This window comes from Acanthopagrus latus, chromosome 6, assembly GCF_904848185.1.
Source record: "Acanthopagrus latus isolate v.2019 chromosome 6, fAcaLat1.1, whole genome shotgun sequence".
Classification (NCBI taxonomy): Eukaryota; Metazoa; Chordata; class Actinopteri; order Spariformes; family Sparidae; genus Acanthopagrus; species Acanthopagrus latus.
This window is the reverse complement of record NC_051044.1, coordinates 30,577,317-30,589,419: the sequence shown is the minus strand read 5'-3', so window position 1 is coordinate 30,589,419 and position 12,103 is coordinate 30,577,317. Positions and strand designations below refer to the sequence as shown.

At 42.2% G+C, this 12,103-nt stretch overlaps 1 long non-coding RNA gene across 1 annotated transcript; it reads left to right on the top strand.

Annotated features, from left to right (window-relative positions):
* Positions 1-5,045: 5,045 nt before the first annotated feature.
* Positions 5,046-9,314, top strand: LOC119021321. The gene is made up of 3 exons (XR_005075519.1): positions 5,046-5,298; positions 8,552-8,682; positions 8,800-9,314. It is a non-coding gene; the product is annotated as an uncharacterized LOC119021321 (long non-coding RNA).
* The last annotated feature ends 2,789 nt before the right edge of the window (positions 9,315-12,103 follow it).

The window sequence follows — 12,103 nt, the reverse complement described above, 5'->3', positions numbered from 1 at the left end:
ATTTAATCAAACTTAAGTTAATAGTTATTTCAATGTTGACAAACAATAACATGCTTTATATTGTAAAGTCAAAACATGATATTCATAATACTTGGTATACCCTTCATCTATAAAAAAAAAGATTATTTGATTATAGAGTTGCAAATGATGTGGATAAACCTTTACAAATTTTTAATGGTAGTATACATATACATACACACACACACACACACACACACACAAACACACATACATATATATATATATATATATATATATATATATATATATATATATATATATAATCCCCTTCTCACCCTGGTGGGGTGGTATCTGTGTCATCCTCAAGCTTGGGTCCTCTACCAGAGGCCTGGGAGTTTGAGGGTTCTGCGCAGTATCTAGTATAGGACTGTGCTCTTCTGGACTGAGGCTTCAGATGTTGTTCCTGGGATCTGCTGGAGCCACTCTCCCAGTTTGGGGGTTACTGCCCCAAGTGCCCCCACTACCACGGGGCCCACACTAGCCTTGACCTTCCGGTTCCAGCTGCTCTTTCAACCCTTGGCACTTCTCAAGTTTCTTGTGTTCCTTCTTCCTGATGTTGGCGTCAGCTGGGATCGCCACATCTATCACCACCACCTCTTCTGCTCATTGTCCACCACCACTATGTCCGGTTGATTAGCCAGGAGCTGTTTGTCAGTCTGGAAGCTGAAGTCCCATAGAACCATGGCCCTGTTCTTCTCAGCCACCTTCTGTGGTATGGCCCATTGGGATTTGGGTACTTCTATTCCATGCTGGTTGCAGATGTGCCACTTGGTTGTGCCTCTCCATGTACGCTGATCCAGCTAGCATCTTACACCCTGCTACTATGTGCTGGACTGTCTCAGGGGCTTCTTTGCACAGTCTACATCTTGGGTCTGATCTACTCTGGTAGATCCTGGCCTCTATGACTCTTGCGCTTATGGCCTGTTCTTGTGCTGCCATGATTAGTGCCTCTGTGCTGTCTGTCAGTCCTGCATTTTCCAGCCACTAGTTGGATTTCTTGGTATCAGCCACTTCTTCTATTTGAGGGTGGTACATGCCATGTAGGGGCTTGTCCCTTCAGGTTGTCTGCTCCTCCTCCTCTGCACTCTCATCAGGATTCTGCTGGCTGAGACATTCACTTAGCAGTTCATCCTTCAGGGCCTTTTTTCGATGTATTCTCGAATTTTCGACGTTTCATCCTGGACTGTGGCCTTGACGCTCACTAGCCCTCAGACTCCCTCTTTCCACTTAGTGTATAGCCTCAGTGTGCTGGAATTGGGATGGAACCCTCCGTGCATGGTGAGGAGCTTTCTAGTCCTGATATCTGTGGCTTCTGTCTCCTCCTTTGGCCAGCTTATGATACCAGCGGGGTATCTGATGACTGGTAGTGCATGCATGTTGATGGCTCGGACCTTTTTCTTACCATTCAGATGACTTTTCAGGACCTACCTACCTACTTGCTCCTCTGGTGTTACTGCCAATTCCTTTCTGTGCCTCGCTCATGTATTGAGCCACATGCTTACTCATTTTTCCTGCAATGATAGCTGACAGGGCCTTCCATGTTGTGCAGAGACAGGTAATTGGCCGGTAGTTGAACGGGATGGGTCCCTTCTGGGGGTCCTTCATGATTAGGACTGTCCTGCCCTGGGTTGGCCATTCTGGTTGGGTCCCATCCCTCAGCAGCTGGTTCATCTGCCATTGAGATGGTCACTGGTTCTTGTTCTGGGATGTTGCTGTGGTCAGCCCTTAGGTCCACTAACCACTGGGCATCGGTATTGTGTGATGCCTCTCTTTCCCATATGTCTTACCAGTATTTTTCCACCTCAGCTCTTGGTGGGTCTGACCGGTTGTTGTTTCCCTGCCACTGAGAGTACACCTTGGCTGATTCAGTGGAGAAAAGCTTGTTTATTCTCCATGATTACTGTTGCTGTTCTGTGTAGTTATGGTGTTATGGTGTGAGTTATGATCTTAGTGATGGTTCCTGTGTATTCAGAGCAGCATTCACATCCACTAGTAGATCTTCTGAAAGTACTTGGCAACTCAGCTTCGTCAGTGTCAGTGTTCGTCGGGGACTCCAGGTTTCTAGTTGGTTCATGATCTTTCTTCACTTCACTCCAAAAGAGTGACGTTATTCCTCTGGAAGAAGTCCATTGTGAACAGCAGCGTTGTCCTGTTGAAAAACCCAGTCATTACCACACAGACGAGGGCCCTCAGTCATGAGGGATGCCCTATGCAACATCTCCACATAGCCAGTCGCTGTTTGACACCCCTGCACAACCTGAAGCTTCATTGTTCCATTGAAGGCAAAAGCACCCCAGATCATGATGGCGCCCCCTCCACTGTGCCACGTAGAATCTCCAGCAGGATATCCATTGATTTCATCATTTTCTCTCCATAGGGGTATTGATTTTCTTTTTATTGTTTTTGTTAAAAGTGGAGCTATTGAGTCCAGAGTTGACTTCAGTCCACTGTTAAAATTATCAAGGATAAAATTACAAGGTGCAGGTAAAATTTCATGATGGCTTGGTTCCATTTTATTGTCATGCTAATGAGCAAGCAACATGCAAAGAGGGATCTGAGTCAGAGGCCAAAACTTTTGATTTACATGTTGATCTCCCCTCACCTATGGCAATGAGATCGGGGTGGTGACTGACGGTGCCTCAATTGATTTTCCTCTGTAGGATGGCAGGGCTCAGCCTTAGATATACAGCGAGGAGATCAGACATCCAGAGGGAGTTTGTAGAGCTGGCTGCACTTTCACATCAAATGGAGCCAGCTGAGTTGGGTCGGTCATCTGGTTAGGATGCCTCCTGGGAACCTTCCTTTGGAGGTTTTATGCCCACAAGCACTCACTGGAGGGAGTGGGAATGCCTCAGGATCCTCCAGGAGCTTGAGAGCATTGCCGGGAAAGAAATGTCTGGGATACCCTTCTCAGCATGCTGCCAAAAAGCGGACATAAATGGATTGGTGGTTATCTGGCATCACCTTGTTTTTTTCCTATTTGAAGCCAGTAAACACATCTGTTTTGTTTTTGTCTTTTATTTGTTGTTAAGAAATGTTCCCTTTATTGTCAAACGGGTTAAAAGAGGCAGAACTTTGTTTGACTGGAGCATTTCTTATGTTTTTGTGATACTGTAATATAATACTGTCGCCACAAAAAACAGAACAAATGCTGTTTTGCACGTGTGCCAGACTTAAGGAAACACAATATTAGAACTGGAAGTTGTCTACATCAATTCAGATAAACAGAATCCAATCTGAAAAAGCATATTTAGAGCTGTTTGTTTAACTTGTAGATCATCAACCATTCATCGTATTCAGAGTCCTGGAGCCTATCCCAGCACACATTCAGAAAGATGCAACTTTTAGTCAGGACAGGTGTTTTATCAAAGACTAATACATATGGAGTGCATATGCAATGTGGGTTTGCCAATTCACATAACTGATATCTCTTTGAGGAAAATGGAGCACCCAGACACAGATCCAATCCACATGTAAACCACGCTTTGAATCCAAGTTATTATAGCTATCATCTCAGTTCTCCATTTTGAGTTTAAAATAAAATATAAACACAAAAAGAAAAGGAAATATGTCTTAAAAATTATCCATAGAGAAAATGTTAAAGGCCTTTGACTGTGTCACACAGCTGGAATTTCCAATTTCCTTGAGCATATGCACCAATACCTACAAATATTTATACACAGTAGGAATGGGGCCAGCCTGGCCCCATTCCTGCACTCAGGAATTGGGGCCAGTGCAGGAATTGGGGGTCCATAGGGCCCCACAACTCGTCTTTACACTTTCCACACTTTCCACACAAAGGTAAAACAGCAATGATATATCCCTTTCAAACTGCAGAAACTTCTATAACACAAAAGCGGTAAGCTATGGGCTGAGCCATATGTTCTGCAGGAGTATAAGGACTCCACTCCTCTGCACTCAGTGCAGTTTATTTCAATTTGACAGCTCCTTGTTATATGTAAGTGATGAGGATTGCTGAAATACACTAACAAGCTAAGGAGCGCTGAAAACCCTTTTAGCAGTCACACACATTAATGACATATAGACATATTTCTTTGTGTTGTTTGAGTCAAACTGCATACTGTGGCTGAAGACATGACAAGATACTAAACAATGAAACACACCCTTTCACCCTAAATGCAGATTGCATTAAACTGACTCATTCATTGGAGAGTTTTGTTGATTTGTCAGCCTGCAGCTTTACATGCCACACTCAGACAAAGTGTATACTGCTGACTTGCATGCTGCACTTTTGTTGCTTTTGTTTTATTTATCTTCTTCGGAGATGCTAACCCTCAGCTTTGACCCCATGGTGGTAAGGTTGGCAGATGTGGCAAAGAGCTGGATGGTAGAAGAGGATCGGAGAGTGTGGGAGGGTGTGTGGATATGGGTAAGTTCAGCGAGATATACACTGTGATGGTGCCAGGTTGTGAAAGATCTTGAAAGTGAGGAGTAGAATCTTAAAATCAATGCAATTTGATATGCAGCCAATGGAGTTTTAAGACTAATATAGATTAATAATGAAAATATGAGATTCATTGAACTTTGTCATGCAAAGCAATTCAGTCTAACCAGAGAGCAAAAAGCACTGAAGTGCAGTAAAATGAACATATGTATACACTAATAGCATTTTAACTGAGACACAAGCAGGAAAACACAGCCAACAGGTTAAAATAACACCTAACAGGCCTCATGTTAACTTTCCAAATGTCCCTCATGAATTAAAGGTGGAGTCACATGAACTTATGTCTACTCTAGCTATTTCCTGATTATTAAACAATGCTACTTGTTACGGCGGGGCGGACTGTGGGAACCTGGATGCAGACACCGGAGACAGAGCTGCGACGTGAAAAAGAGTTTGTCTATTTATCTCAGCGGGGGGAGAAAGGCAGGTGTAAGGCTTCGGATCGCTCGGATCCAGCCGACGGACTGTCCAGGGTTCGGCTGGTCCGGCAGGCGGGTAGACGGATCGGGAGAGCAGGCAGGGAGTCAGGCGGGCAGATGACGGGACGGAGTGGCGCAGGAGTCCTCTGCAGAGGGAGCCAGACAGAACAAGGGTTAGGAGGCAACTCACAATAGCTGAGCGAGTAATCGTCGACTTACGAAATATAAATTCAGCGGCACTAGTGATCACCGTTGGTTACGGAATAATCTGGCACCGAGTAGTGGGGAGACCGGGGTATGTAGACTGCAGGTGATGAGATGATGGAAGGCAGGTGCGCTACTCTCCACGTCCATGTCTCCACGCCCTTGGCCACACCCACGAGGAGAGGGCAGGTGAGGAAGAAGAGGAATACGAAAAGGAGAAAAACAAAACACAGCAAAACACAACCCTGTCCAGCAGCACCATGACACTACTGTCGAATCTACTACATAAGATAGCAAGTTAACACTCTGCTCCAACAATGGTAACTACGATGCATTAAACTATCAGTTTCATTCATTTCATCACACTGATGTGAAAAAGAAATAGTTGCAGTAATGGTTTAAAAATGGGGGGAAAAATACAAATAAAAATTGGATAGGAAATATGAGCAGAAATGTAAATGCAATAAACTACAAATGTATTCAGGGATTGGATTTGTTAGTTCAGTGCGAGGTTTACTTTTAATAAGTTATTTACTGTCATGTTTCAGTTTGTGTTCTCCTTTTCAGTTCCTCTCCTTGTGTCATTTCTCACCCTTTCTCATCCTGTGTTATTCACATGACCCTGTTTCCTATGTCTTTCAGTGTCTTCTTGTGTCACCTCATGGAATGTTTGTTTTTTTGTTCCCCGTGCTTTTACCGGTTTGTACTTTGCTTTTGGTTGAACTTTAGGTAACTTTAGAGTGCACATATAAGATGTAATAAGCTGCACTGAGCAGGGCTCTCAAACTCAAATGTGCTGGGTGCCACTGCTGGTATTGTTATCTCATAGGAGGGCCATTTCAGCATTGAGCTAAATTGTGTGTTATTTTTATCATTAATAGAATAAAAAAACAGAGAAATTTGTTGCTTAGGGACCAGAGGTGGCAAAAGTACTCACATTTGGTACTTAAGTAGAAGTATAGATGCTTGTGTAAAAACTTACTCTAGCAAAAGTAAAAGTAAGAAAGTACAGGCTCTGAAATGTACTTAAGTGCAAAAGTAAGAAGTAAAATTTTTTTTTTTTGCCATCAGGGCAATACACAATACCTCTTCCGATAACTCAACAAAACAAAAAGTTCTTGGCACACAAAATAGGATAGTTTTTTTCTTTATTAACAACCTGCACATCACATCACTGGACACAGTCTGTTTGCTGCAAGTTAAATTTCAGAATAATCAGACCTTACAGCTTAAAAGCCTTTTCTGACAGAAAATATATTTATTTTAACCCAAATCACCATTCAACCCCTAAACCTACCCAAGAGGGGCTTTCTGGCAGAGAACCCTGAAGAGTAAGGTCTCACAACAGTGGCAAACGGCAATTAATTAAAGTTGTTGTTGTTTTTTTTCATGTCATCCTTTACTTTGAAATCTGGATATCTTCGTGATACCTTCAGTTTATTACTGGGATTATTTACTGTAAAAGTATGATCTCATAATTATGAGATCTTTTCTCATAATTTCGAGATCCTGATCTCATAATTATGAGATCTTTTCTCGTAATCCAAAGAGGGCACTTTAGCGCATGTTTCGGCTCCCAAAAGGGCACTTTAGCTGGTTGGCACACAATGCAATCGGCATGATCATTCTTGGTCATGGGTGGGGAATGACTTGCTTCTCCAAATATGATGCATTCTCGTGCCCTGGTTCACGTTCTTCCTTGATGTCGCTGCTGCAAGTTTTCTCTCTACATAACCTGTAACTGACAGTGCTTCTCTCTGCCGTTGACTTTCCCTCTCTAGGTAGTAACTTGTTATACGCTGTGTCGTCATCCGCGGAGGTTGAAAAAGTAACAAGACTGTTTTGACAATGTAGGGAGTAGAAAGTACAAATAATTGTTTTTAAATGTAGGGGGTAAAAGTAAAAAGTCGTCAGAAAAATAAATACTCAATTAAAATCCAGATACCTGAAAAATCGACTTAAGTACAGTAACGAGGTATTTTACTTCATTACTTGCCACCTCTGTTAGGGGCTGATTAGTGACTAATTACCAGATATCGTTCTCTAGAATAAAGCAGAGACCATCCTATTGCCTAGGGGCCCCCACACACAACCCAGATGTCCAGCTGCCTTATCCAACCACTTTCCAACCACTCTTGTCTGACCTGTTCAGCAGAAAAGTTGCATTGAACACACTGCTTCGACGTGCTGCCAGCTCCACAGTAGTGTATACGTTCTGCGCTTGTGCAAGATGCAATAAGCAGGTGGCTCTAGTGTTAAAGACGCCTCAACGTGAAGACCTGAACGTGAATCCTTACAGTTCTCTGTGTGCAGGCGAGTGAGTCCCCACCTGCACGCTGGCTGCGTCGTTCGCCAAAGATCCACGAGTGAGTCGCGGCAGTTCCACTCCCGACTGGCATGCTTGCAGCTGAGCTCAACTGAAATGAGAAAGGAACGAATCAGTTCATGAAGTGATTCCGTTCACTTTGTTCACCCAAAAGATTTGTTCGTTTGAAGGACATGTTTGCGACCGACACAACGCTAATTGCTGAATCGGAGCAGACAACATCCAAGCGGCTCCGACAGCTTCCAACGCAGCTGAACACACCGAACATATTTGTTCACGACCTCGTCCGTCTCTCCAAACACTTCAGATGTCCAACAGTTGGGCTGATGTGTTCCTGCCTTAACTGTCAGACCCTTTTTAAACATTCTGGGAGGTTAATTAGTGACACATTACAAGAAAGTGTGGGCCGTTCCTGCTACAAACTGATGCTAAGCTAATGACCCAGTAGGTGTCATGGTGGAATAAAATAGACTCTGTCAAAATATTAATCCACATAATAACATGGACCTGTGTGAGTATGTGAGAGCAGCTGGCGCATTGGACATAATCATTTTCTGCTTTCCATGTAAATTTACTGTATCTCCAAAAAACATTTCATGTCATTGCAGATCAACCTGCACATGAGCAGATGGAGACTAACCATGACCCAGATATTAGCCTGGGCCCACAGTCAATGCACACTGATAGCCAAGGTGAATGGGAGCACACTGCATGCAGCTGAGACGACGGCCCACCAGGCTGGAGAAATGCAGTCACACACTGAGCAGTGGACATTTATTTATTCATCCTGTTGCCACTTTTTAAAACTACATGTTGCTGGAAATGTTCGTCAGAATTATAGAATTGTGCATCCACAAAACAGGTGGTCTGGTGTGATGTAACGCTAATCAGTAGCGTAACATCATGGTGATAGGCCTCGGTGCAAATATTTTTTTGTGCCTCCCACCCCCGCCCTAAACACAAGCGCATACTCATGCGCACTGCACGCATGCACACACACGCGCTTGGACACACAGCCACTCGAGAGAACTGATATTGAAGTGGGTACAGGGGTGGCCATCGGGACTACTGGGATTTTTCCCGATGGGCCGAACAGTAATGGGCCGATGGACACAGCTGCTGTGGAGCCTCTGGACTGGGTTTCCCGTATGACCTGTCTGATACCTGTCACACACCCGCAGCACATTGAGATAATCAGTGGCGGGTAAAAGCCCTGGTTCCCTCCCCTGTCGCTGCCAGATTGTTTTGTAAGCCAAACGTGGTGCATAGTCTTTTAGTGTGATGCTTACTTTCTCTTTGCTTTGTTTTCAGTGATCATAACCTTTTGTATGTTTTGTTTTTTGTTTTTTTCTTTTATTCTTCAGATCCTTCAGTGATCAGTCTGCTCCTGGATACAGTCCCTGGCCTCAGCGCGACCCAGCCTCCCACACCTCTGCCACCAGCCAACTGCACCTGGGCTGACAGTGTCATGCACTCATCTGAGGCTTCAATCCTGTTTTCCACCTGATGAACATCACTGATTTTGGGAAAATGAGGATTAGATGTCCATGTGATAATGTAGAACTGGGTATGTGAATATTCGAAAATAAGTATCTGGAAGATTTCCTTAACATTAATGCCATCAGCTATAAAAAGTTGAAGTTCATGTTGGGTTAAAGCTTATAGAGTTTTTGTTGAAGGTGTTATGGTTGGTGCCAGTCCTTCCTTTCATGCATCTCATTTCTCATATTTGTTGTTTCCTTGCTCCTTGATTGAACAGAAGTCATTCCTGTCCGCTATCTTGCTGGCTGTCTGCCCCAGTGCTCATATTTTTCTATTTTATCTAACACAAGGCAACAAAAAAGATGAGGAAACTCTCGAAATAAATATTTTAAAATCATCAAGCCTAATTTGCTCACTACTTCTCATCTCTGTTCTTTGCATTTGGGTCCTACAAGCTTTACAGTGTTGATTAGTTCAGCTGTCAGGCACTCGTACAGCCACTCATACAGTCCGAATTACAACTGCTTCAGTGATAAAATAAGTCCATGTGCATATATAGTTTAAATATTGTGTAAAGGTGCATACCTGTGTTGGTCTCTTAGCTGTGGCCTCATGCACCAAATGCCAGAGAAAAGATGGAAAATTAATCAATGTTATCTTCTTAGTCTTAACAAAGTAACCTCATTCATATGACACAAATCGTATCAACTCATATTGAAATCCATGGAGTGGACTGCAGTATATTTAGGGGTTTTTTCATTTTTTTTTTGTCCTCATAATTTACATACATACATGTATTAAATATTTGAAACATTTGAATATAATGTAGAGCAGTGTAACCTTACCACTAACAATGCTGTGTGTATATTCCAAAACATTGTGACACTGTAATTTAGGCATAAAAACACTATCAATAATTATATTTTTTCTGAGAAGCTGATGGCAATTGGCGACACAGAACACTCATTCATTGCAAGTTCCCTCACTTGATAGGAAATGTACAATTTTCTCCTAAAAACAATTCTGTAATGCAAATGAAAAGTAGTTTTAGAAATTATATACAATAAGCATAAAGATAGAAAACAGAGACACATGTAGCTGTATGTAGTGTATTGTTACCTGCACTTGTTTTTTTTTTCAGAATAGCTTAGCATTAATGCTAAAGTCTTCTGTTTGATTGTGTAAGGTTCTCCATCTTTCCATCATTCTGTCTGCAAGGTATGCAGGAAGTGTTTCTCGCTGATGGGGGAAGGGCGAGCCTGCCTGCTTCGACAAACCAGTCTCACATGAAAATGTATAAAAGCTACGTTGGTCCACATGGCAAAATGTAGTAGTTTCACAATAACGCATTTTAAATTGTGAGAAGCCTACAATTTTTTTTGGCCAATTCTTTTCTATTGCCTGGCCACATCATGCCTGACCTTCTGGCTGTAAGAACAAAAAACATGGCTGCCATTCCTGTTATTTCCAGTGAAAAATGCAACAAATTTAAGATAGGAATTGCATTAAAACAAGTTTTAATGACATTTTATCGAAAAGTATGCACTAAATGTTCATAATCCTCGGTCAGTGAATCTACGTGCTCACATGCCTGTTCAACTCCTGTTTCAGTTAAAACATCATAAATAAACCAAGATCTTTACCTTTTCTTAATACAGATCATCTACAAATACCAATAAATCTACAACTCCCGGTCCTTTACAAACCTCAAGACAAACCCAAACCTCATCAAATCCCACCAAAACTACAAAATAGCCCAGGCTCACTTTTTAACATAGCATTGACAGACAGTCAATGAATCACTGCTGCCAGTCTGAATCACCCTGAACTGAAAAGAGTTTGTGGTACAGAATGTTTTTATTTCAATGCCAGTCTGAAGTTGATGCATTTGATGTGTTTGTGATGTGCTCCAAAAGTAGTCCATGCATTCTGTCCTGTAAAGCAACAGATGAGCAACATGATTAGATATTTTTTATGGAACAGAGCTTGACCATCCTCAGCACACTGTGAAAATAGACACTTTCATTGGTGAATACTTTAGACATACTTCAGACAGATGTCTGGAAGGCCATATGCACTATTGCAAGTATTACTGTAACTGCCGCCATCTTAGCCTTGTGGTTAGTAAATAAAATGAAACATATATAAAGCAGGGGTCCTTACTTGTCCAAAAGAAAAGCCGCTAACTCTGCGTCGCTCTTGAGTCCTTACTAATCCTGCAGCTCCCTCCACCTCTGAAATGACACTATTTGTCCTTGTTTTCTCTCTGGCTCTGTCCAGTTCTTTTCTTTTTTTTAAAAGACTGCTTTTCTTTGTCAGTCTTCTTATTTCTTCTCTTTCACATGGGCAATGGTGGGGAATTTTTCTGTTCTGTTGTTGTTGTTGTTGTTGTTGTTGTCTGTTCTCTGCCATTGTTAACAGTTTGAGTTTGACCAAGATCTGACCAGGAAAGATTGGATTTTTTTTCTTCCCAGATCTTCTTCCTGTGCTTGGCATATTCCAAGATGACAATGCCAAGATTCATCAGGTTCAAATTGTGGTTCAGGGTGCATGAGACATCATTTTCACACATGGATTGGCCACCACAGAGTCCAGACCTTTACTCTGTTGAGAATCTCTGGGATGTGGTGGAGAAGACTTTACACAGTAGACCAACTCCCCCATCATTGATACAAGATTGTGCTGCAAAATGTATGAAAGTCTGGACCGAAATGTTATCAAAGCTAAAGGCGGTCCAACAACATGTTAGAGGATGACTTTTTTTGGCTGGACAGTGTAGCTAATACACAGACACAGTGGACAGAATAAATACAGACTGCACATTTTCATTTGCTGATGGTTGTTAAAAAAGGTTACAGAGAGACAATCAGAGGTGCAAGGTTGAGGTTGTGGGTTCACAAAAGAAAGTCCAGAAGAAGTTTAATGTATTACACAGAAACTTTGTTTGCACAAAATTAATAATCAGAATATCAGCAGGTACATCACATCTCGAAATGTCGAATGAGTGATGAAAACACCAGGATGAAATAGGAACCGAACTTGGACAAACCACAAAATGTCACAGTACACTAAACCAGACAGCATAACATATAGACTGTTGAGAAAAACTGATAATACAATCTGCAACTAAAATCAGTTTAGTTCAGATTCAGATTTGCCACTGTGATTTGTTCAATTTAAGTAAAT